The sequence below is a fragment of the Opisthocomus hoazin genome, chromosome Z (genome assembly GCF_030867145.1).
Source record: "Opisthocomus hoazin isolate bOpiHoa1 chromosome Z, bOpiHoa1.hap1, whole genome shotgun sequence".
Taxonomy (NCBI): domain Eukaryota; kingdom Metazoa; phylum Chordata; class Aves; order Opisthocomiformes; family Opisthocomidae; genus Opisthocomus; species Opisthocomus hoazin.
In genome coordinates, this window is record NC_134454.1 from 19,255,528 (window position 1) to 19,279,395 (window position 23,868).

General features: G+C 41.0%; 1 protein-coding gene across 6 annotated transcripts in view; it reads left to right on the forward strand.

Moving 5' to 3' along the window:
* The window catches only part of JAK2 (Janus kinase 2), a 103,053-nt gene that overhangs the window by 25,168 nt on the left and 54,017 nt on the right, over nucleotides 1–23,868 (forward strand). The window contains exons 1-2 of one of the 6 annotated variants that reach the window (XM_075411131.1): nucleotides 17,550–18,060; nucleotides 23,715–23,855. The gene's annotated coding sequence lies outside the window, so the exon portion shown is untranslated. The other 5 variants (XM_075411134.1, XM_075411135.1, XM_075411133.1 and 2 more) reach the window with 5 other exon arrangements.

Consider the following 23,868-nt stretch of genomic DNA (forward strand, 5'->3'; position numbering starts at 1 on the left):
TGCCCTCTTCAAGGAGCTACTGGGAGGAATCCCGTGGGCCAGGGCTCTCGAAGGCAGGGGGGTCCATGAGTGCTGGTCACTTTTTAAACAACACTTCTTCCATGCACAGGAGCAATGCATCCCCCTGAGAAAGAAATTTAGCAAAGGCGGCAGGAGACCTGCATGGTTAAACAAGGAGCTTCTAGCGGAGATCAGGCAGAAGAGAAAGGTGCATGGAATGTGGAAAGAGGGACAGGCCACTTGGGAAGAGTACAGAAACGTAGTGAGAGGATGCAGGGATGGGACGAGGAAGGCCAAGGCTCACCTGGAATTGAAGCTGGCAAGGGATGTCAAAAACAACAAGAAGGGCTTCTTCAACTACATCAGCAGCAAAAGGAAGGCTAGGGACAACGTGGGGCCGCTGCTGAATGAGGCGGGTGTCCTGGTGACGGAGGATGCGGAGAAGGCAGAGCTAATGAATGCCTTCTTTGCTTCAGTCTTCAGTGCTAAGACTGGCCCTCAGGAATCCCAGGCCCCGGAGGTAAGAGAAGAAGCCTACAAAGAGAACAACTTTCCCTTGGTCGAGGAGGACTGTGTGAGGGATCGCTTAAGCGATCTGGACACCCACAAATCCATGGGCCCCGATGGAATGCACCCACGAGTGCATTCACCCATTGCTGAGCCACTCTCCATCATCTTTGAGAGGTCCTGGAGGACAGGAGAGGTGCCCGAGGACTGGAGAAAGGCCAATGTCACTCCAATCTTCAAAAAGGGCAAGAAGGAGGACCCAGGGAACTACAGGCCGGTCAGCCTCACCTCCATCCCGGGAAAGGTGATGGAGCAGCTTATCCTGGAGGCCATCATGAAGCAAGTGGAAGAAAAGAAGGTTATCAGGAGTAGTCAGCATGGATTCACCAAGGGGAAATCATGCCTGACCAATCTGATAGCTTTCTACGATGACATGACTGGCTGGGTAGACGAAGGGAGAGCCGTGGATGTTATCTACCTTGACTTCAGCAAGGCTTTCGACACAGTCTCCCATGATATCCTCCTGGGGAAGCTGAGGAAGTGTGGGCTGGATGAGTGGTCGGTGAAGTGGATTGAGAACTGGCTGAATGGCAGAACTCAGAGGGTTGTCATCAGCGGCGCTGAGTCTAGTTGGAGGCTGGTGACAAGTGGTGTCCCTCAGGGGTCAGTACTGGGCCCAGTCTTGTTCAACTTCTTCATCAACGACCTGGATGAAGAGTTAGAATGTACCCTCAGCAAGTTTGCTGACGACACCAAACTGGGAGGTGTGGTAGATACACCAGAAGGCTGTGCTGCCATTCAGCGTGACCTGGATAGGCTGGAAAGCTGGGCAGAGAGGAACCTGATAGGTTCAACAAGGGCAAGTGCAGGGTCCTGCACCTGGGGAGGAACAACCTCATGCACCAGTACAGGCTTGGGGTGGACCTGCTGGAGAGCAGCTCTGCGGAGAGGGACCTGGGTGTCCTGGTGGACGACAGGTTAACCATGAGCCAGCAGTGTGCCCTGGCTGCCAAGAAGGCCAATGGGATCCTGGGGTGCATCAAGAAGAGTGTGGCCAGCAGGACAAGGGAGGTTCTCCTTCCCCTCTACACTGCCCTGGTGAGGCCTCATCTGGAGTACTGTGTCCAGTTCTGGGCTCCCCAGTTCAGGAGGGATGAGGAGCTACTGGAGGGAGTCCAGCGGAGGGCTACAAGGATGGTGAGGGGACTGGAGCATCTCCACTACGAGGAGAGGTTGAGGGAACTGGGCTTGTTCAGCCTGAAGAAGAGAAGGCTGCGAGGGGACCTTATAAATGCCTACAAATATCTGAAGGGTGGGTGTCAGGAGGATGGGGCCAAGCTCTTTTCAGTGGTGCCCAGCAACAGGACAAGGGGCAGAGGACACAAACTGAAGCATAGGAAGTTCTGTCTGAACATGAGGAAGAACTTCTTCCCTCTGAGGGTGACGGAGCACTGGAACAGGCTGCCCAGGGAGGTTGTGGAGTCTCCTTCTCTGGAGATATTCAAGACCCGCCTGGACAAGGTCCTGTGCAGCCTACTGTAGGTGACCCTGCTTCGGCAGGGGGGTTGGACTAGATGACCCACAGAGGTCCCTTCCAACCCCTACTATTCTGTGATTCTGTGATTCTGTGATCATTGTCATGAAGGCACATGATAAAAATCAGCTCAGTCCCATTCCACATAGTTTGTTGCTCATGTTTTGTGTATTTTAGTTTACTTTTATTTAAATTGTAAGCTTAGTTTGCCAAATGCTGTAATTCTTCTGGATCAGGAAACTGGATGAAAAAGTTGAATCTACTTTGCATATTAGAAGTATCCCAATAGGAGTGTGCTAGCTCTTATTTTTCCCTGTCTTCATTCTCTACAAGCAGGAAAACAGATATGTTTTGGAAACTTAGTAGTGCTCAGGTTCGTATTACTGGTCTCAAAAGGCAAGTAATCATCACCTGCCTTAGAAATTAGAACTGAATGTTTCATGCAGTTGAAACTTTTTTATTTCAACTGCATGAAAGAAGAAAAAAAAACCAAAAAAGAGCATAGTTAGTAGGAAACTGAAATATTGTCAAGGTACTGTAGAATTAAATGACATGTGGCAACTCATATGTCTTTGGAACAAAAATAAATGTTAGTCATCTTAAATACTTGCATAAAATGTCCAGTTCATTTTGGTGTTGGCATTTATCACTTAGCAGGAAAGAGTCTTTGTAAAGTCAAATGATGAAGAGAATGGATTGATGTATATGTGATTCATCCACCAATCTCTTGTGACACACAAACCTAAGACTTAACAAATATACTTACTTAGGAGAAGACAGTAACTCTCAGGGTACTGCTCTCAGGCAGTTGTATCTGTGCTAGACAACTTCCCTGAGCCTATCAGGTAGCTTTAATTGTGCAGTATTTTCCTTATAATGTATTTTCCTAGGTATAATCAATGTTAGTCCAACTTCTCAGAAGCTGTAAACTTGGCTGAGGACTCTGCTGCATAGGCGATACGCAAATGCAGAACAGAAAAATTGGCCTAAGACTCTACACACAAGATGGTATACAGCAAATATGGCCAGATGAGGAGGCAGGGCAAGGGGCCAATAATGGTCAAGCTGGCAGGCAGCACTTCAACATCTTTTTAGCTTTTTTGTTTTACTTTTTTTTTTGAGGTAGATGTCAGAATCTTTAGATGGAAACTTAATGTAAACGCATCACTGGTATGACAGATATTTTATGGAGAACAACCCTTGCAAGAGAAGCAGTATGGAAGAGGTTTATTTCAAAGGATAATTGGGACAGGGAGGCTGGGTTTTTGGTCTCATGGGGCATGAATGGGAAACAGAAACTGCCTGTGAAGGTGAAAGAGTAGAACAAGATGGAAGAATGAGCAAGGTCAGAAAATGGAATGGAATTAGTGGAAATGCAGAGAGCAAAGGGCAGGATCAGACAGATGTCAATTTGTGACATCATCAAATAGAGGAAAAGTAGTGGAAGGAAAAAAAACAGTGGGAAGGGTACAGAGGTAAGACTGTTAACCATTTGTTTGCCCTGGGAAGAAACTGGGACAAGAAGCAACAGAGACAGGCGAATGGAGTTTGAAGTGGAAGTTAAGCAGCATGGAGTTCAGTTATGCTGGAGAGAACATCCTTTTCCTAGTGAAATCTCAATGTTAGAGAAGACTCGTATGTACTGGAAGTTAGGCTGATCAGTTGCAAGGTGGTCCTCAGCTTGAGTGGAGGTGCTGAAGTGAGGTGAGAGAAAGACAGAGTGAGAGCAGATGTGAGGATGGGCAGAAATAAAGGGGTAAGTGGAGAGATTCAATAATCCCGTGAGCAGACTGTGAGAAGAGAAGAAAAGAAAGGAAATCACATGAGAAGTGGCCAGTGCTGATGGAGAGAAGTTGTGGCAGGTAGAATTGTGGGGGTGAAGGTTGTAGAGGAGAGATGTATTATCAGAGAGCAGAATGTTGTTTGATGGAGGTCATTTGGCTGACTGTGAGAATTAATACCTCCGTTGGCTCAGTAGGAGATCAGACAAAGACAGGAGCGCAACAAAAGCTAGCTAAGGGTCAGAAGTTGAAGTTGTCTGGGCTGTGAGGAGAGCTAGAGAGACTTGTTTGTTTAGGGGTGACGTATTATAATAAGGAATTGAAATGATGGAAGCTGAGGAGGAGGAAGGATGTGTATTGTGATTGGTGCTAAGAGTAGGGCGTTGTACAGAAGCATAAAAATCTCTTCTCTCTACAGTAATGAGCCGAACAATGTTAATATGGTTTGTTTCTGTCAACAGTTATAAATGATTGTATTGACAATTCTGCATAAACATTGGAATTGGGAACATTTAGATATACTGACTGTAGTCGTGGTGTGATTAGGCAGTACAAATTAATTTAAGCCACCGTCTGAAAATGTGAAAATGCATCAACTCATTTGACTTTGTTTCAAAAATACAGTGAAGGTTTTTTCTTCTTTTAAAACATTTTATATGTTATAAACAGATGATGTATAATAGTGCCAGTCAGTCACTTTTCACTCAGAGCTGACTTAAAATGAAATGCCGTGGTGGCTTTCTTCCCTTGTGCACTGTCCAACTTTTTTTTTTTTTTTTTTTGTACTTGCCAGCTGCCAATATCTTTCTTCTGCAAAGCAGTTTAAGTTGTTTCCTTGTTACATGTTGCTCATCTTGAACAGTGCCTGAAACACTGCCTGTAGGCTTTTGGCAGTGACGTGGGAATGATACTGCTGGGAAAAGGGTTGAAGGTACAAGGTAATGTGATGTTAGAGTAAAATATGTGGGAAAAGAATAATTAGTAAAACCCTCAAATAAAACACATTTCATGTAGAAAGGCTGACTGTTCTAAAATCATGAAAGAAGGAAAGGAGTAGAATGTGTGAAGGCAATCCCCGCAAATTATTAAATACCATTCTGTCTTAATCACAGGTAGGAGATTTTCTGAAGATAATGGGAATAAAAGGAAGTTTGAATGTGATACTGACAAGGTCTACAATAGTTGTGCTGTAAAGAGCCTGATGAACAAGCAAGCACTCATTCTGTCTCTTTTCAGGTGTTGTTTGTAAAGACCACAAAGATGATTTTGTGGTCATCCTTGATATCGGACAGAAATATTTAAAGCATAACGATGCTTAAGTTGTAATGATATCAGGCAGAAATGCTTAGGTCATAGTGACGTTGTTTAATTTAGACCCAGCTACTTTGTATGAACGATGCATGCCTTACTAACAATCATGCCTTTGAAGAGGAGCTAACAGACTGATAAAAGGGGAACATCCAGCACAGAAGGTGCCAAAAGCTGGACAAAAGCAGAAGCACGAAGTTAACAAAGATATAGGGTAATTAGGGAAAAGGTAAAGGCGGCAGGGGGAGATCTCGACCACCAACTCAATTCAGAACCAAAAAGACTGCACCCCCCAGCCTGTGAGTATGCACAGTTAAGTAAGGAAGGAGTATAATTCTGAGATAAGCATGTAATGCAATGAACCAATCAGAATGTAATGAGTAATTTCTTCTTTATTGTAAGAGTATATAGTTGTGATTCTACTAAGCAGTGTGCTAGCTGTGTGGAATTATCACCTAGCACCCATATCCGCGCAAACGGGCAATAAAGACGACACCTCTGCTCTGTGTGTATATTGGCGTACAGCACACCAGGCAAACGATCCCATTGTTGGGACAACATAGTGGCTTAAGATGTTTGTGCATCTTAAATCACTGAGAAACTACCTTGGAAGAGTACTGGTGTAGGCTTGTCCTATTCCTAAGCTCTTTCCTGGGCACTTGTTCTTGGCCACTGTTAGAACAGCTAGATGTGTCTGTGGTCTGATCCTGTATGCCTGTTCTGAAGCAAGCAAGCAGGCAAATGGCTTGGAAAAAAAACATAGTGGGAGAGAATTAATTCTCAAAATCATATTCTCCTGTTGTAATTTAGGCGTAGAATAAATACAACTAACAGAATTGTTCAGTGGGCAGTTACAAAGCAAAACTAGTCTGAAATCACAGAATGTGCTAAACATTGAGGCTGGCTGAGGAAAGACCTCTACTATTTGGTCTTATGGGTGGCTCTGAAACATTCTCAGTGGATCTCTGGCAGTAAGCAAAAAGCACGTTCAAAGCGGAATGCTCAGAAATCAAAAGATGACCACGTATATGGAGCGAGCTTTGTGTGCATTAAGTCAAAACCACTCCAAAACTGCTATAAATCTATGTTCATAATTAAATAAAAGAACCTTAGTTGCTGTAGCTGTATTCTCTAGAGAGGATTCAAAACGGGTTGGATTTACAGGTGGTTGTTATATAGCAGTTTGAGGAAAAGGAGGAATGTATGCTTCATATAGCTGAAAGAAATGGAAGTGATGGGCTAATGAAGAACTGTTTCATAACTAGTGAGTGTGAAGAACTGAGCCTTTCTTTCATTGCTCATTAGTTATCACGAGATGTAGTGTTCTAGAAGTATTTACTGATACTCCTTCATTGTAGGAGTAAAAACAGCACATCAGACTATGAGGATCAAGAGACATTAAAGACCAGAGAATGGGGCTCATTTGGAAAGAAGGAAATATTTAGGGGTTCAGCTTTTGAATCAAGAAAAGAGACCAGTTCAGAATCTTCAATGAAAAGCAATGAAAGGAATGCAGCTAGGCAATGGCTGTAGTGCAAAATACGTGCAGGAAGATAGCTTTTAGATGAGGTGTCTATCAAAAAGATATGGCCCATATTTGTTATCTTTGTTGTTATCTTACCTTTGGTACGTTCATATACTTGAAAATTACATAGACATAAGCACTAATTAATTTCTCTCATACTGTCTATGCTAGTAGAGAATACCCGCCTATTGGAGGTTTTGTCAAAAGCTGTTGTGTTGTCTGGTATGCATACAGTGGTCACTGGGCTTCAAGCAACCACTGTGAGCAACATCTAAAGAAGTATTCAGTAGTAAGAATTAATTGGGAACTTGCTAGGCATCACTCTGCCAGTTTCTTTTCCTTTGCAGTAGACAGCTGAATCTGGGCAATAGTCAATAATAAATTCACATCATGTACTGGTGATGGAAGGGAAATTAAATTTTTCAAGCTCATCACATTGGTAGTCTAGGGAAACCGTTAATAATCACAAAATCATTTGTGATGAATTGTCCCCTGCTGTGGTAGCTACCGATTGTAAAACTGATACTTTACTGAGAGTAAAAACTGCATACTGTTAACTAAAAAAACCCACACTAGCCTTGCAGTTTAGGCAAGTGCATGAAGTAAAAAAGCAGTTATTATAGAATGATAGAGTGGTAAGGGTTGGAAGGGAGCTTAAAGATCGTCTAGTTCCAACCCCCTGCCATGAGCAGAGACATCTTCCACTAGACCAGGTTGCTCAGAGCTCCATCCAACCTGGCCTTGAACACTGCCAGGGAAGGGGGCAGCCACAGCTTCTCTGGGCAACCTGTGCCAGTGTTTCACCACCCTCATGGTGAAGAATTTCTCCCTAATATCTAATCTAAATCTGTGCTCTTTTAGTTCAGAGGCATTCCCTCTTGTCCTATCACTACACACCCTTGTGAAGAGTCCCTCTTCATCCTTCCTGCAGGCCTCCTTCAGGTACTGGAAGGCTGCTATAAGGTCACCCCAGAGCCTTCTCTTCTCCAGGCTGAACAGCCCCAGCTCCCTCAGCCTGCCCTCGTAGGAGAGGTGCTCCAGCCCTCGGATCATCTTCGTGGCCCTCCTCTGGACCCACTCCAACACATCCATGTCCTTCCTATGTTGGGGGCCCCAGAGCCGGACACAGGACTCCAGGTGGGGTCTCATGAGAGTGGAGTAAAGGGGCAGAATCCCCTCCCTCACCCTGCTGGCCACGCTTCTCTTGATGCAGCCCAGGATACAGTTGGCTTTCTGGGCTGCAAGCACACATTGCCGGCTCATGTTGAGCTTCTCATCCCCAGTACCCCCAAGTCCTTCTCCTGGGGGCTGCTCTCGAGCCACTCTTGCCCAGCCTGTACTTGTGTTTGGGATTACCCTGACCCACGTACAGGACCTTGCACTTGGCCTTGCTGAACTTCATGTGGTTCACGCAGGCCCACCTCTCCAGCCTGTCAAGGTCCCTCTGAATGGCATCCCTTCCCTCCAGCGTGTCAACCACACCACACAGCGTGGCGAATTCTTTCCAAAGGCTGAAAAAAAGCCTACTTGAAAGGCAGGTGTCTATCTCTAATTTTCCATAAACCCATTATATATATTATGATCATGGTATGTAAAACAACTGAGGAAAGGAGATGTAACACAAGTGCATTTAATTAACTTTGACAGCCTCTTCAGTGAATAGATAAAACATACACCATCCATTGTGGGAGGGTTTGCTTTGTGTTGGATGTCATACAACCCCTCTCAAACCTAAATGAACAGGGTGGCTGAGGAATCAGGCAGTAGAAAGATGAGTGTTAACTTAGCATTGGCAGGTGAGGATCAGCTAATTGTGTTGCCATTGCTTTTAGTGCTTCTGAACATCCAGGTTTCTTTCTCTTCTGTCTGCATGTGGACCTCTCCAACTTCTACATTGTTGCAAAGCCTTCAGACTCATATTACAAAAACAAGGTGTGTTGGGAGGGAAGCCCTGTGGCAAGAAACCAGGAAATGACAAGCTGGTTCAAAAGCTGTCTGGGAGCTGATTGTCCATCAAGACCACCAGTGAGTAGAGCACTGACATTCATGGTACTGATTGCATGTCTGTTTGGCTAGAGATGAATTTGGCTGACGCTGGTGTATTTTATACACCTTTTCACAAATTCATGTAGAATCACTGAAATAGTTGGCATGCATTGCTGAAGCCTGTTCGTATTTAGGTTGGGTGTTTTAAAAGCTCTGTGGAAAAACAGGCGATTTCTTGTGTCCAGGAAGAACCGAAACTGATAGATCTGAGCAGATGTTTGCATAGACTGCGCAAGAAAAATCTGAACAGCTGTGAAGTCCGCACATGGGAGCTGGTGGACTGTGCAGAACCTTTTCTTCAATTCTACTTTGTATACGCTTGGGAGACAGCCAGATGCTTACAATAATGTCTAGTTTGGCTCATTATATGTTCCAGGTGATAAGAAAATAACATAGCTACTTCCCTGTTCTGCTGGAGAGTGGCAGATCACAGAGTACTTGGCTGGAACCACAGGGATTAGAGCTGCTTTGTTCTTCTGGAGAAGCGTGTTGCTACAAGTATTAACAGTTCTGGTTTCTTTCAGTAAGGTTAGTTGGCTCTGCAACAGGTAACATTTGGCAATAGTTGAGACTCGACACATTCTTTATTCTGTCATTAGGACTATGCGCAGCATGTCCTGTTGTGCCATGCTGGCTGAAGCTTATTGAGGAATAACAGTCACTGTTACTGGTATTTTTACACACTGCACAATCAATCAGAAGGATCAAAAGGTGATTTGGACATCTGTGTTAATTTGGTCTTGCGCAAGTGCTCCACTGAGAGACTCCTTAAGCCTTCTCCTTTTTTTTCCCTCCCACACATCACCCCTGATGGTCTTTTTTTTTTCTGATAAAGGTCTTTCTCTCCACTTCTTATTTTCTGTCTGTTTAAAATATTTTATAGGTTTCATTTATTCTGCCTTCATAAAAAAAAAGATCTGCAAATGTCAGCAATGGGAGGTTGGCACTTGTAATGTTTAAAGGCATTAGCTGCACTAGTAATTCTCAAAGGCATTAGCTGCCTTTGAGGTGTGTCCCATTTACTCCCCACGTTTAAAGAGGAAGAAATGACTGAAATCCTTGGCTCAAAGATCCTAGTCACCACCCCTTGAGGCTTGACAATGTGATTGAATCCTCCATGAACTTCTTCCAACACTCTAAGGGAATTAAGTAAATCTTGTTTGGATAGTGATGGAAAAAATAAAGAAATACTTGATAAGGATTAAAATAATTTCTCCTTCCCTCTGAAAAGGGGAGGGAGCAAAACCCCACCCAATCACCTGTGGTATATTTTTAACTGAAGCTATTCCTGCTTCTTATTTCTGCTTACACGTAGCTATGATCTGGACACCATTGGAATGGAAAATTACTGAATTTGTTACCCTGTGGTACAGAATGTGATCCTTACAGTACACTTTGCAGTATCTGATTTGGTAGCCTGGGGATGCTGGGCAGACTCACAGAACGTAAGGGAACTGGGAAAGGAGAGTCCTTGGTGCAGAGTCACATAGGATTAGTTTACTTGTGTGAATCTGGGAACTGATTAGGAGAAACCCTATCTGGCAGAGGTGGGAGGCAAATGAATAAGTGCTATATGTATGCGCTTTCTTACAAGACAAGAGCGTAGAGATGCAGGAGGTAAAGTAGGACAAATACCTACCCTTGTCCTGGTTTTCTTGATTTCTGTCCCACATATGACTCGGCATGCTGTCTCCATCTTCCACCTGAGCTGAAGCTCTTGCTTTTACCTCCCTCCCTTCCCATTGTGAAGTATCTCATCCCTCTGGTGTCTGTCACTCCCTCCCAGCACTTAACTGCTGTGAGAAGGTTTTTTCTTCTCAGTAGTAGCTGAAAATTCTTCCCTAGTTTTCATTTGTAGTCAGTTATGTTTCCAAAGGTTAAAACAAGACAGAATGCTTTCGCAGAAGTTGATTGTGGCAGGACGCCTTCATTTCCTTCCTCTTTTTGGATTTTTCTAGGAATCAAATGGAGTCCAGACTTTTGGTTGTGTTCAGTAGTACTGTGTATTTTCCTGTACCTACTGAGATCAAGCAGATTGCAACCTGCTAGATTTTGTTCATTTGCCTATGCACAACCACGTTTCACCTTGTGTGTATTAAGATTATGCCTGCCTACCAATCCACTAAATTTTAATTAGTTTTGAACAATTTTAATTAGTTTCAAACAAGGTGGAGTAAGTGCTAAGTGAGTGAGGTTATTTCAGTGAAAATTCAGACCTGGTTCTGTACCCAGTTGTGGGTGGGAAGTGAGAGAGGAGAAGTTCTCTCTATTAGAGAAGCTTGGTGGGGAGGACGAATGAGGATGGGAAAGGAGGAAAAGCAGCTGTCTGTAGACATTTGGTCTTAGATTTAGAGTACTGCTCTGTGCTTTTGACATAATAATGCATCTCAGACTTGAGGACTACGCAAGCAACGTCCAGATTTTAGAGTGAGGGATTCTCAGATCTTCATAGAAGATCTCACATTCTCCTGTAACTGTCAGTTTCTGATATCTGTCATCCTGTCCTCTTTTTTTCTCATCATTTTGTCTTCTTCTACCCAAGGATTTGCTTTTTTTCACCGTTGCCCACTCTTTTTTCTTCTTTCTGGCGGAGACTGTATACAATACATAAAATGGGCTGAAGTCTTCAGATGTGACTCAACTGCTGTGCATACATTGCTTAACAGTCTGATATAACATAGTCAGACTTAACATAGCCTGAAAGAGGGATAATTTGGCTTTAGAAAGTTTCCACATCGGGTGAGATGGAATCCTTCACTAGGGGATGAATCCTTCCACTGCGCAGTCTCGCTGTAAACAAAAGCATGTGGCTGGTGAAAGGAAGTGCAACAGAAGGCTCTGTTATGCTCCACCACTACTTACATTATTTTGGTGTTAGGGGGTCTCTAACAATTTTACTGATGATGAGAGTCATCAAACAACCTTAACTTATTTTCTCAAAAAGAAACTGCTATAACACTTCTTGCAATTCTGCCTATGTCTGTCTGAAGTGACTGACAGGATGTGTTCCAGCTTATGCTGTCCTTACATGTGGTCATGGCGAAGTGTGCTGCTTATTCCTGTAAGCTGATGAGGTCAAGTGTTAAATGGTGATACTGTCTAAGGACAGTTTTCAGGGGAGTGGGAGGGGAAGCATCTGCTAAATGAGATAACTTCTCTTCTTTTAGAACCCATCAGTCCTGAATGGGGATGGAAGAATTACCAGAGCCTGTATCTGGGAACTTGTTTTATTTATTGCTTGGAATAATGCAGAGGCATTAGTTCTACATAGTAATGGCATTTAGACTGAATCAGTACCACAGAGCCACTAAGAATACTCTTTCTTTTGAAGGCATGAGCAATGTCTTCGTCAGCTGTGAGGTATGAACAACTCACCCACAGGCTTTACCAGAGATGTCCACAGTAGTGTCACATTTGTTACCTAATTCTCTTTTCACTGAACTCTAAATTTAGAGTAATTGAGGATGGAAATGTTGTGTTGCTTTGAAACATGCTAAATAAATTCTATCTATGTCTTTCCTTCTTAAGGCTTTTTCTTTTTCCTTGGTATGGTTTGGGTTTTTTTTCTTACACATGCCCTTTCTATTGATCTCTGTGTGTTGAGGAGTGTTTCTTTTTCTTTCTCCTGCCTGAGGTTTCCTCCAATACTGGAAAATGAAACTGAGACCCTGTATGGGGAGAGTTATGGTAAGCGTTGAATTTTGAAACGGATTAGCTTTTGCAGTGTTTAGGCAGTTTGGAGATTTCAACAGCATTTCCTTTATGGTGTTACTTAATTTTTCAACTATTTACCTTCCTTGAAAGGAATTATGAGGTAATCCTTTCTTTACAGTGAAATTTGTTCTGCTGATTATTTTGTGAGACAAAGAATTGTGTTTATATCTGACCTACCAGTGGCTCACAGTGTGAACTTAAGCAAAATAGTTAGACTCTTGTACTTTTGTTATGTCTGGAAAATAAGAAAGGTGACGATGTTTTATGTAAAGCACTCTAGTACTTGAAGTGCAATGCAAACTGAAAATACAGAGATCACTATGCATAGTTACGGAGATGTGCAAATAGGTAAAAATTGCCTAGAGTAGTGGAAGTAATCTTATGGCACTGAGACAAGTTTGTTACCGACAGAAGAATGCTCTGTCTTCTACAGCAAAGCTGCATTCTGGGGTTTTGTTTTTAAATAAATCCAATACCAAAGAATGCTACCAGTGATCTAAAAAAATGCGGCCAAGGCCTGGCTGCGCCTGTTATTTGGGTGGGATTTTTTTACATTTTCTTTTTGTCTGTGTTAGAGTCAGAGGGATGTAATTGCACTGTGACCTTACTTGCTTTAACAAAATGAAACTCAAATTCAGTTATTTGATGAATTAGCAGACAAATATTGTGATGTTTAGTTTGGATCTAGGTGTGGGTGGAATGTTTCTTGCATGTACTGGTGGTCAAAGTCCTTACTATGTACCAAATAAAAAAAACCACAACTATTTGAAAGATCATTTACTGGTAGGTGAGCAGTTGCGGCAAATGCTTAAGGGCAGGAGAGTGTAGAGGAATATCAATTTATAGACACTGGAATGCCTGATCAGAAATAGTCCTTTCAGATATTTATAATTCCTGCTTAGGATTTTTAATTGGATTTAGTTTGCTAGTTGAAATATACATTTAACAAATCCAAAACCTAATAACGTAGTAATTTTTAGTTTGTTAGTGTATATCTTCAGGAGCTCAAACTATGCATAAAGAGAGGAGAGACTGTGGTTGGTTTTAAACTTCTGATTTATTGCAGTACGTCTCAGCAATTTGTCTTACACCTGAAAATGTATGTACAAAAACCTCTTCGAGTGACTACTTCAGCCGGAGATATTCTGATTTGGTGTAGTTTGCAAGTTACAAAAAAAATTGTCGGTAATAAATGCACTGTATTTTACTTGTCTTCTAGACTTAGTTCCAGCTTATGTAATTAAAATGAATTGTATGCAATGAAATAAGAAGTGTCCAAAAGTCTGTAGTATCTTTAACAGGCCTTTGGTGGGAGGGGACTAGCTGGGTGTTTCATTGCATCATAGTCATAGCTTGTTGCTGTGATCTCTTTGTTAGCCACATATTAAATAGTGTGGAATAATTAAACTTTTTATGTTTTGCCTTGAGAAGTGGTTCTTGAGGTGTGAAAGTCTATTCCTGTGCAGCATCTTGTTCCAAACCCTGGCAGAGAGGTCTGAAATTCTTAGTGTGGCAGAGCTGAGGTGAAGCTGCAAATAAGTATGTATAATATGCTGAAAAGTTCTGTAGAAAACTGAAGTGGTTTGTGAGTTTGAGATTGATCTAGGAAAAAGCCCGTCTTGTTCTGTTACTTAGAGAATAGAGTGTCCTAAATTTTGAACAGATCACCTTAGGTAGGTTGCAGTTTTCCTTCCAAAAGTGGGTGGGAAAATACCACCTTTAGGCAAGACTGAAATAGTATGATTTCTGACTTGGAGTGGGGTCTAGCAGGAAGAATTGATGTGTCTTGGTTTGCATTACTGCGTGGGTACGTTTGCAGAACTTTCTGTAGAGTAGTGAGAACTCATCCGAGCTGGACATGTAGATGAAAGCCCTAGACATAAGGGCTCAGAGGCAAAGCTTGTGTTGGAATTTGACTTGCGTACTGAGAGACTTGAGTGTTTTAAGTTTTGTCTAGTTTTCTGACATCAGATAGACTTTGAAGAATAGTTGAATAATGGTTCAGTGGGAATTTTGTAATGTAACTTCATTATAAACAACTTATCCGTTTAAGAATGTGGTCATGCTATAAATATTTAATCTTTATTTTGTAATGCCTGCTTATAAAGGAACTGATAATAGCAGAATCTATAGCAGCACATTTTTAAATCCAGAGAAGAACACTGTATCTTATCTGATCTTCTATACATTGCAGACCAGTTACACTTCGTCTTTCCTCCTCCAGAAAGTTCAGTAACATGGGTTTATCTACAACCTGTTTTGCAGCAGTGCATCTACTCTTGATGTTTTGAAATCAAGAAATACATTATCTACTGCTTTCTTGACTGTTTGTTCCAGTAGTTTGATATTCTTGTTTCTGAGGGAGAGAAAAAAAAGTTGTATTTCAAATAGGTATTTATTGTACAGCCATTGTATCCTCTATTTAAATCATTATTTGGTTTTGTATTATGTTTTCTCTCTTGAATCCATGTCAGGTAGCCGGTTGGAGCTTTTTGATCTCTTGGGGCACAATTCTCCAGTTCTTGCTTTTTGCAATTTCCTTATGCTCTTCCAGGATATAATATCAAAAATAATGAAAAAAGTTTTCTGTCATTTTTATTTCAGAACTTCGAGAAATATGCAATATGAATATAGGGGGCTCTTTGTGAGTGTATCAGCATTGGGAATATTTTCTTGCTCTTTGAAAGTAAAGCATACAATTGAATTGCATAATCATACTCAAAACAGAGTTCCATAAGTATTGGACACATAAGGTGATAATTTGAGTCTTCTTCAGTGGAGGGGAAGCACCAGTCTTTTTTATGTATAAGAGAACACAAAATATTTGAAATGACAAGGTTACATTGTGAAGATACGGTTGCCTTAACTAAACCTTTCTTTTTGCCTGTAATTTTTGTTAGAGTTTCACAGAATATCCACTAATGGTACATTTTCTGATGAACCTTTGTTTACTTTCAGAGCCCTGGGGTTTTGGCTTCCATTTTTTTCCGACAATCTGTGTTTATAGAGATAACGCGATCTTGGCAGAGCATGTAGTGCTGTATCTTTGCAAAAGCTGGCTGGTATTTCAGATAGGGAACAAGTGGAGAGCTCTCAGGCAACTGATGATTAAGGAAGCATTAAGTAAACTATCAAGCAAGTACATTTTCCTGAATTATAAAGATAAAATGTCAACATTGCTATCATAAATTATTCAACAATATGAAGCATTAAAACAAGGTTTAAAAAAAGAATGTATTCCTTTTTTTAAAATACTTCAACCCTTCTATCAAAGAATAACAGAAACTGCAATAATTATATATATGGTAATTGAACTCTAATTTGTTACTTGATAGGCTTGTGAATGCATTTATGTAGTTTTGGGTTTTAGAGTGTTAGTATTTAATTAAACTTCCATTTACAGAAATCACTTGATTTAAAATGTTTCCTTGGCACTGTCTCACAAGCCTGTTGCTTGGATGTCTCAGAGGGTCTTTTTTTTTGTTGTATCGCGTTGTATGACCAGGCCTTGATTCTGTAAGGATTTAGAGATGTGATTTAGTTCATGCACAATGCCCGTTGGTAGCCTTGTTGAATCTGTATAGGATCTAAGATGGGGCTCAAGAAAGGGAGGTGTTTAGTTTTGTGGGGGTTTTTGTTTGGTTTTTTTCATTGTTTTTTTATGGCAGGTTTTTTATTAGCTGATTTAGAGCTTCAGGCTGTAAGTTTGCCTAGGTTTTTAGCTGCTCCTGCAATACCAAAGAGAAAAATAAAAATGCAACACATGTTATATAGATTACATTGTATGGAGTTACATTTTCTGCAAAAGTAATTCAAAGTTAAGCACTTCTAAATAATACTACTGTTCCAGGTTTCTGTAACTGATACGTCGTTTTAAAGAGCTAGCTTTATTTCCTCTATGAAATTTTAAGCACTTTTCCAAAGCTGTGGGAGGGCGAAATAACACCAAAATCCCCTAGAAAGCCCCACACCTAGAGGAGGGGATTCATACATGCAATTTGCATCAGCTCTGGCCTATTGATGTACAATTTCTAAACTGAAGCTGCAAAGGCAGGCCAAAGATGAAGAGAGTCTTTCTGGAGAGTCTAAAGGAGACACTGGCATCTGTTGCCCTTGGCTGTTGTGTAGAGATTGCTGATTCACCCTGACTTAAATGTTACCCTGTTTACATGCGGACAGTTACTTCAGCAAAGGGCTAATTTGTTGAAGCGTATTTTCAGATTCTCTTCAGATAGTGTAAAAGCTGGGGTAGAAGTAAGCGGATTAACTTCATCCATCCTGATATATTCACATTTTTGATTATGTCTCAGATTTGTTAGTCTTTCCCTCCGCCACATTTTTCACTGAAAAATGTTACAGGAAGCAAGATCATGCGTGTTTTATCATGCAGCATGTTATGCAATGGTCTTGTCCAAGACCACTTTACCCTTTGTTTTTGTCAGGTGGTGAAAACTGGGAGAAGAAAGAAACCAAAAAACCCACAAAAGTGGGAGCAGTAGGAGGGACATCTTATAATATTGTGAAGAACGTAGCGGATGTCTTTTTGTTTTCTCTTTTTGTAGGCAGAGAAGGTGGCTTGGGTTGTGATTATATCCTCCAAGGTACTTTACCCTGTACGGTAAAGTATAAAAATGTACTTTTAATCTCTAAAGGTAGAGATTTAGAAGTCTGACAGACCAGAGTAGTCTCAGTCATGATATTATTCTTGTTGAAACTGGAGGTGCCTTTTCATCTAGAACAATATAGCAAAGAGGCATAGTGATACTGTTCTGTGCAATTATTTCTCACTGTACATAAAGTGACTGCAGTTTTTCTTAATCTGGCTTTGAGGTTCGAGTAACGGTATTTTCTTAAATTGTTCTGATACTTGGCAGTAATTGGGATCTTTCTATACTTCATTTTTTCCCACATTGTTTTGATGCTATTAAATTCAAGCTCTGTTAGAAAAGACTAAGCCACAAAATAAAAGCAAGTGGCTTAACGCACAGAGGGGAAGGAAGGTTTTTAAGTGTTGTTTTGACTCATTTTGTCTTGACTTTGGCTCTTCCTCCTTTTATATACCTTCTACTTGCCTGCAGGAGATTTAGCAGTGTCACTGCCCCTCCTCCCGCCACATAATCTACTGCTCCTGGTTCACAGGAGGAAAATTCTAGCTCTTCAGTCTTCGTGAGTTTCTGCACAGTGTAAACACATATGACAGTTACTGCAGCAGCAGTAACCTCTGAGGAGGGAAGTTGCCAGACTGGGGAAGTGAGATAAGAGGGCAAGAAAAGGGAGATGACAGAATTCATAAGGAAAGTCCAGAGCGGTTTAACTTTTTGAAATCCAGGTCCCGGGGAAAGGTCTCCGAGCAACCACAAGCTGGACAATTTACTCTGATAGCCAATGGCAACTGGAAAGAGCTATGACTGGTTTTCGTCACAGAAATGTTTGCTGTAAGAAACTCGTTATCTTCTGTGAAGGAAGAGAACCTTGCATTTCCTACCGGGATATAACTCCACTTGATGAAACTGTTGTGGTGTTATTTGCCTAGAAGATACCTTTTTTAATAGACTTGGAGCTCCAGAACACTCCCATAGTTGGAGAGGATAAAGAACTTTGTCGAAGGTCTGACGCCCTTCAGAAGTACCAAACTACGGCAACTGGTGGGTCTTGGCTGTTGTCTTTCTTCCACAGTTAAGCTGTTGAAAGTGGACATTACCTGAGAAATCCCTGGCTGCCGCAGGAAAAAGGACAGGTCTTTGGAGGCTGAGAGAAGAGTAACAGTTTTGAAACCTTTTCCATTGCGATGTGGCTGGTGGTGTCTGCTGTGCCGCTGTTCAGCACTCTGAGACTGCAATGTGAGATGTGTATGACTTCTGATAGCTTAGCGTAGCCTGCTTGGTTCTTGACAGCATCTGCTAAACTGGCATCTGTTTTGTAACTGTCAATGCTATTCTTTGGCAACACACTACAGTAGCAACAACTGTTGGTTCATGTTTTGATAAATCCCTCTACAGTTATGACACTGGGAATTGCATTTGGAAAAGGATAGCTTGCTTTCTTCAAAAGTGTCTTCCAGCATCACCTCCCCACTATCTTGATCTTGCAATGTTTAAGAAAGCCAAGCAGTCTGGGAGCCTACTTTGCTGCTGTTGTACTTTTTGCTTTTGTTTGCACTTTCAATATTTATTTTCACCTGTGAGTGTAGCTATAATTGTCATATGTATTCTCTAGAGGTTGCTGAAGGGTTTTTCCCCTAGACAGTGTTTTCAGCAAAAATACCCTTTAGTAGAAAAATACTTATTTCTGTTTGCGTGGTGAATCAGAATATTTTTTCCACTTTGAAATGTGATTTTTTTTTTTAACCTTTTTTATTGTCTTATAATTTCTCGGTAATTCACTTGTGGTTGTTTTTACCTAGAAGCCAGTGCTTGGACTGTTCAGTGTAGGACAGTGGTTCTCCATTTCTTTTTGTATTCAAAAGCCACCAGGCAGAATGAGACTAGTAGCAAGCAATCCTCAGAAACACTTCTTACTTTGAGTTAATTTGTATTGGCAACTCTTTTTTTCTGTCTTTTTGAAAGAGATCAAGGAATCATTTAAGGAAGACCTGTGCTCTACTAACTAACCCTTATTTCATCGTCTGAGCTATCAAACAGAATTAATTTTTCAGTACAGTTCACAAAACAAAGTCTAGTATGATGTGGCGTAGTTGTGAAAATATCACTTAGTCCTGGTTTTGCTGTTGTCATTTTTATTGCATCCCTTCAGAAGAATTTGAGAGAGATGTGTGAGGGAATCATGAGAAATTGGTGACGTTTTCCACATACTTCATGCAAAAGGTCTTTCTGACTTATTGTGGTTACTTCTGTGTCCTCTGTGTGTATAAAGCTGTGCAGATAATGGTGGCTCTGAATGGGCTAAGGATCCTCAGATGCCACTGTCTCGGGAGATAATCTTTGCCAAAACAATTGGGCAACCATTTGAATTGCTTGGAAATTTTCTGATGAAATAGTCTTTTGCTGAAATTTATCAGCATGGTGAAATTGAAATGTTTTGCAGATATGGACTGACTTTTGCCAAAGTTCTGATGGAACCTAAGCAGAGTGGTTGCCTGTGCGCAGGTTTTTGATTTTATTGCTTTTCTGGTAACTCACCTACTTGGCAGGCTGCTGTGATGCTCAGGCTTCTGGAATGTGTGCTGTTCACTCTGCTTTTCCACCAGCACCCCCAGGTAGCTTTCTTCCTGGGATAAGCTAGAGCAGTGGCTTCATTCGGTTGTGAAGAACACAGAAATCCACCCCTTTCCCCCTTTTTATTCCTAATCAGAATGAAAAGACTAAAATCCTCATACCGACAGCTTCTGTCCACTTAGTCCCTGTGTGTCATGCAAGCGGATCAGGCCAGGATGGTTACTTTTTCCTTGTGCAAAAGTTCATGGACTCTTGCTGAACTGCTGATACAGGCAGTGGTTTGCCAAGTGAAAACTGTAAGCAAATGTTATCTTTGCTTCTGAACTTTTTTTAGCGTATGTTTTGTCATTGATATGTTAGTCTGACATCTTTGTTCTGTATCTGCTTGTGGCCATATGCATTCAGATTTTGATGTATTAAAAATCCTCGTGTAAGATTAATGCAGAGCTGATGAAATGGGAAAATTCCTTTGCAGTCACTTAACTTTTTGCAGTTATTTCTTGTATGTGCAGTTGTTTCCTGTGTCAGTGGCTTTGCATTGGGGCAGAGCATGCATGTTAGGAAAAGACTATGAAAACTGAAGACATACGATTTCTCTACAAAACATATTTAAATACATTTTAAGACAATATTTTATGTTTTTATGAAAGCTGTTTTTGACGTCAGAGCAAATATTACCTGGGAAAAGACAACAGTTTTCTTAATGGAGAGGAAGATGCGTTTAAAGCACAGATAAATTTTATGTGTAAACTGAGTGTCTAAGCAGTGGAAAAAGTTCTCAGATTTTCCACATTGCTTAGTTTTTTTTTAAAGGTATTGTTGAGTACTTTGATAAAGTTGCTCAGAAGAATGTTTTCTTATGACTATGTAGTGGAAAGATGTGAATCTGTTGCTGTGAATTTTTTTTAAACACTAGCTGATGTAGTGTGTTCTGACTGAACAAAGACTTCAGAATCTCTTGTTAGTCCATTAAGGAGCAGTGGCATTTCTGCACATGCTGATGTTTTAGAAATACAGTACTTTATTGCTTGTCAAAAAAGTGTATGTATTTGGTTCCTTGAATTTAGCATACTTCTGTGTTTAAAAAAAACCCACCAAAACAAACCTGCATACACAAATCAAATCAGACCCAAAATGCAAGAAATACTGCATGTTGCATGCAGAATATGAATACTATTGGTACCTTTTTACGATTTTAAAGTTTTCATAGCGTAACAGGCTATGCTGAATGCATGTTATGAGAAAGTTCAGTTGTACGCAATTTTTCTGTATATTCAAGCTGAGCTGTGAAGCCTATAGTTAAACATTAAGTATACATACTAACTGTAAACAAAGGTAACCAAAACAATTAGAAGTGGAAACTGACTTTTCTTCCTACTTTAATCTTGGTTTCAGAGGTTAAAAAATTATTTTAGTGGTCTTGTAACAAGACACATAATAGTCTTTAGAACTTACAGATGTTCTCCACCACTACTGACTAATGTAAGACCTGTTAGCGCATTTGAGAGACTTTTCTAATCTCCTGCCTACTGTCTTAAGCCTGTACGCACTGTTATTTGGCAAGGCTGTTGTGATTGATATTTACAATACTTACTCAAACTCCTTGAAAGAAGGATATGTGTATAAGCAGATGGAAAGTGTGCATGTTTTTGTCTTCAGTTTATACAAGATGTCCTAGTCTACTGGCAATAAACACACTGAGTTGTTGAGAAACAAACTATGTCTTCAAGGCCTTACTTGTCAATAGAAAATATTATTTTGATCTTTCTTTGCGCTTGCTAGTGAATTGAGTATTCAAGGTACTGAGTGACACAGGCACAATAAAAAATAATTGTATTTAATAGGAATTCTGAAGACTTGCTGTGAAGTGACTGTTTCAGGTTGTAGAACCTCCTCTGCATAACAAATTCTGTGTTGTGTTCTTTGCAGGTAATGGCAACTTGGAGGTGATGAACTAATTTGTTTTGACTGAGTTTCATTATACTCTTAAGTTCATTTTGGAATTGGGCATTTAAATCCTTGCAACTGCTGGAACTGTAAGCTAGTGTAGACTTGAACAAATCAGAGGGAAACAGGAAATGGAGGACCTAGGTCGCTGGCAAGATGGTGCACTGTCAGGTTGGTCCAGCCAGGAATGTAGGTAACATTCTTTTCAACTCTGCTGCTGAAAGAACAAGTTGCGTCAGATGAGACTTAGTCAGCCTGTGAAAGTATTTAAATGGAATTGTTTTATAAGGTCTCGATGCAGATCCTATAAATAGGTATGTCTGTAAATGTGTGCGGAAGAAAAAGTGGTTTAGTCTCTCTTAAAAAAAAAAAAAAGAGGGAGAGCAGTATATTAGTGTAGCCACCGTGAGCCAGTTCAGCTTGGAGTTTTTCATCTCCAAATTTCCTTGCTTCTTGTCCAGAGCTATGAACTGCTCTTTCATAATCAAGCAATCATTTTTCTGTTTGTCATGTAAAGAAAGATAGACTTAGTATTAGGCTGCTTTATCCGATTTTTGCATTTGAAATGCAAGCTGCAGTGTCACTGAGCTGATTCAGAGTGTTCTGACCCTTATTCCACGGGGCTCTGCTATGCAGAGAGTAGAAGTGGCTTGCGTTCTTAGCTTAACCTGGTTTGTCCCATCAGTTCATCAGCAGCTGTCTCATGTAGGTAATGATACTACACATGCTTGATCTGGAGTTTGTGGTAAAACTGCACAATTAACCGCAGTCAGGTAGATCTTCATGCAGTTTTGCTCAAAGTCAAGCACCTGACAGGGAATGATGAATGCAAGGCAGTTCTGAGCATGGAACAGTACTTTTAAAATAGAAAGTAATTTAGAATACCCATCAATGCTCCTCGATCTGAAACCTGCATGAGCAGGTGGTGGCTCTGTGCTTCATTTGAAGCCCGTGCTCTCAGATTGGTGTGCGTGGAATGCATGCTCGGTAGGTCAACGGTAGACTGTTCTGCCCCAAACAACCTCTCCTCTCCCCCTCCGGCACTGTGGTACAGGTCTGGAAACCTTGCATTGACTGTACTGGGCTTTGAATCAGACCTTAATTGGATGGCTAGACAGCATTTGAAGGAGAATCTCTGGAGGTGCATACAGAATACACAGCTGTCCAAACAAGGCAAAACTGCTTGTCTCTAAAGCCAGTATTGCGAGGGGAGAAACACTGATCGTTGCCATGACAGTCTGACTTCTGTGGGAAGAGAAGCTGAAGTTACTGGTCATTGAGGTGGGTTCGTTTTTCCTGGGATATAGATGACAGATGCAGTATACACGGCACATGGAGGTGAGGAAACTGTATTGATTTCCTTCTCTCCAGTCCAGGGAGACTTGTGTCTGAAGAGTCATCAAATATAAAACTTGCAGAGTTCTGCCATTCTGAATTCTGTCCCCTTTGAACTTCCGTTGTATTTTTTCCCCTTTCTTCAGTTTTAAAATTAATTTTTGCTTCTCTGTCAGGCACTTTCCTGTGTTGGGGGAGTCACAACAGGGAATTTATCATTTTTTCACTGGTGCAGGAAGCTGCTGTTGTGCTGATGTGCTTTCAAATACTGTTTCTTGCAACCACAGAGATGTTGTGCAAAGAGCAAGGGTGGGTGTGCCTTTGTCCTTCCTGCTAGAGGACACTTGGTGTTAACTTCCACGTGAATTGAAAGGAGTGGCTGTTGTCAGATTTCAAATAGAATTAGTTGTTCTGGCTAAAGGGAGTGTTACTACATAAAGTGAACCTAACATGTCTCTTCTTGTAATTATGTTTCCATTTCTCTTTTCAGCATGTAGTGCCATCAGTAGTTCTTAAACTGATGTGTATTCACAGAATAAAAAAGCATGGTGGGCGCAAAAAAATATTGCTAATTGTATTTCAAGTCAGGTGTCTATTTCATGCACGGATTTCTTGCTGAGGAGCAGTCTGTGATAGTATAAAAAACGTGTTTTTTTAAAAAATTGTGTTTAAAAAAGCCTAAATTTAAAAAGTTCTTGGCAAAGAAGACAGGACTTTGGGCAAACGAGATAGGAGTGGATCACTCTATCTGAAGCTAAACACAGATGTGCATTCTTAAAAAACAATGCATTATATATTGTTCACAGCCATTCTTTTAATGTTAAGTGTTTTTTTTATTGCAGATACATTATGTTCCACCACCACTTGTGTGCCTACTTTGTCTGACCTCCTGTGAATACCAGCAGCGAGTGACTTGTGATGTGCTTATTTAAAGGGCTTCATTACTCTAATGTTTCGTACAGAGATTTCTCAAGTGATAAAAGGTAATTACCAGTT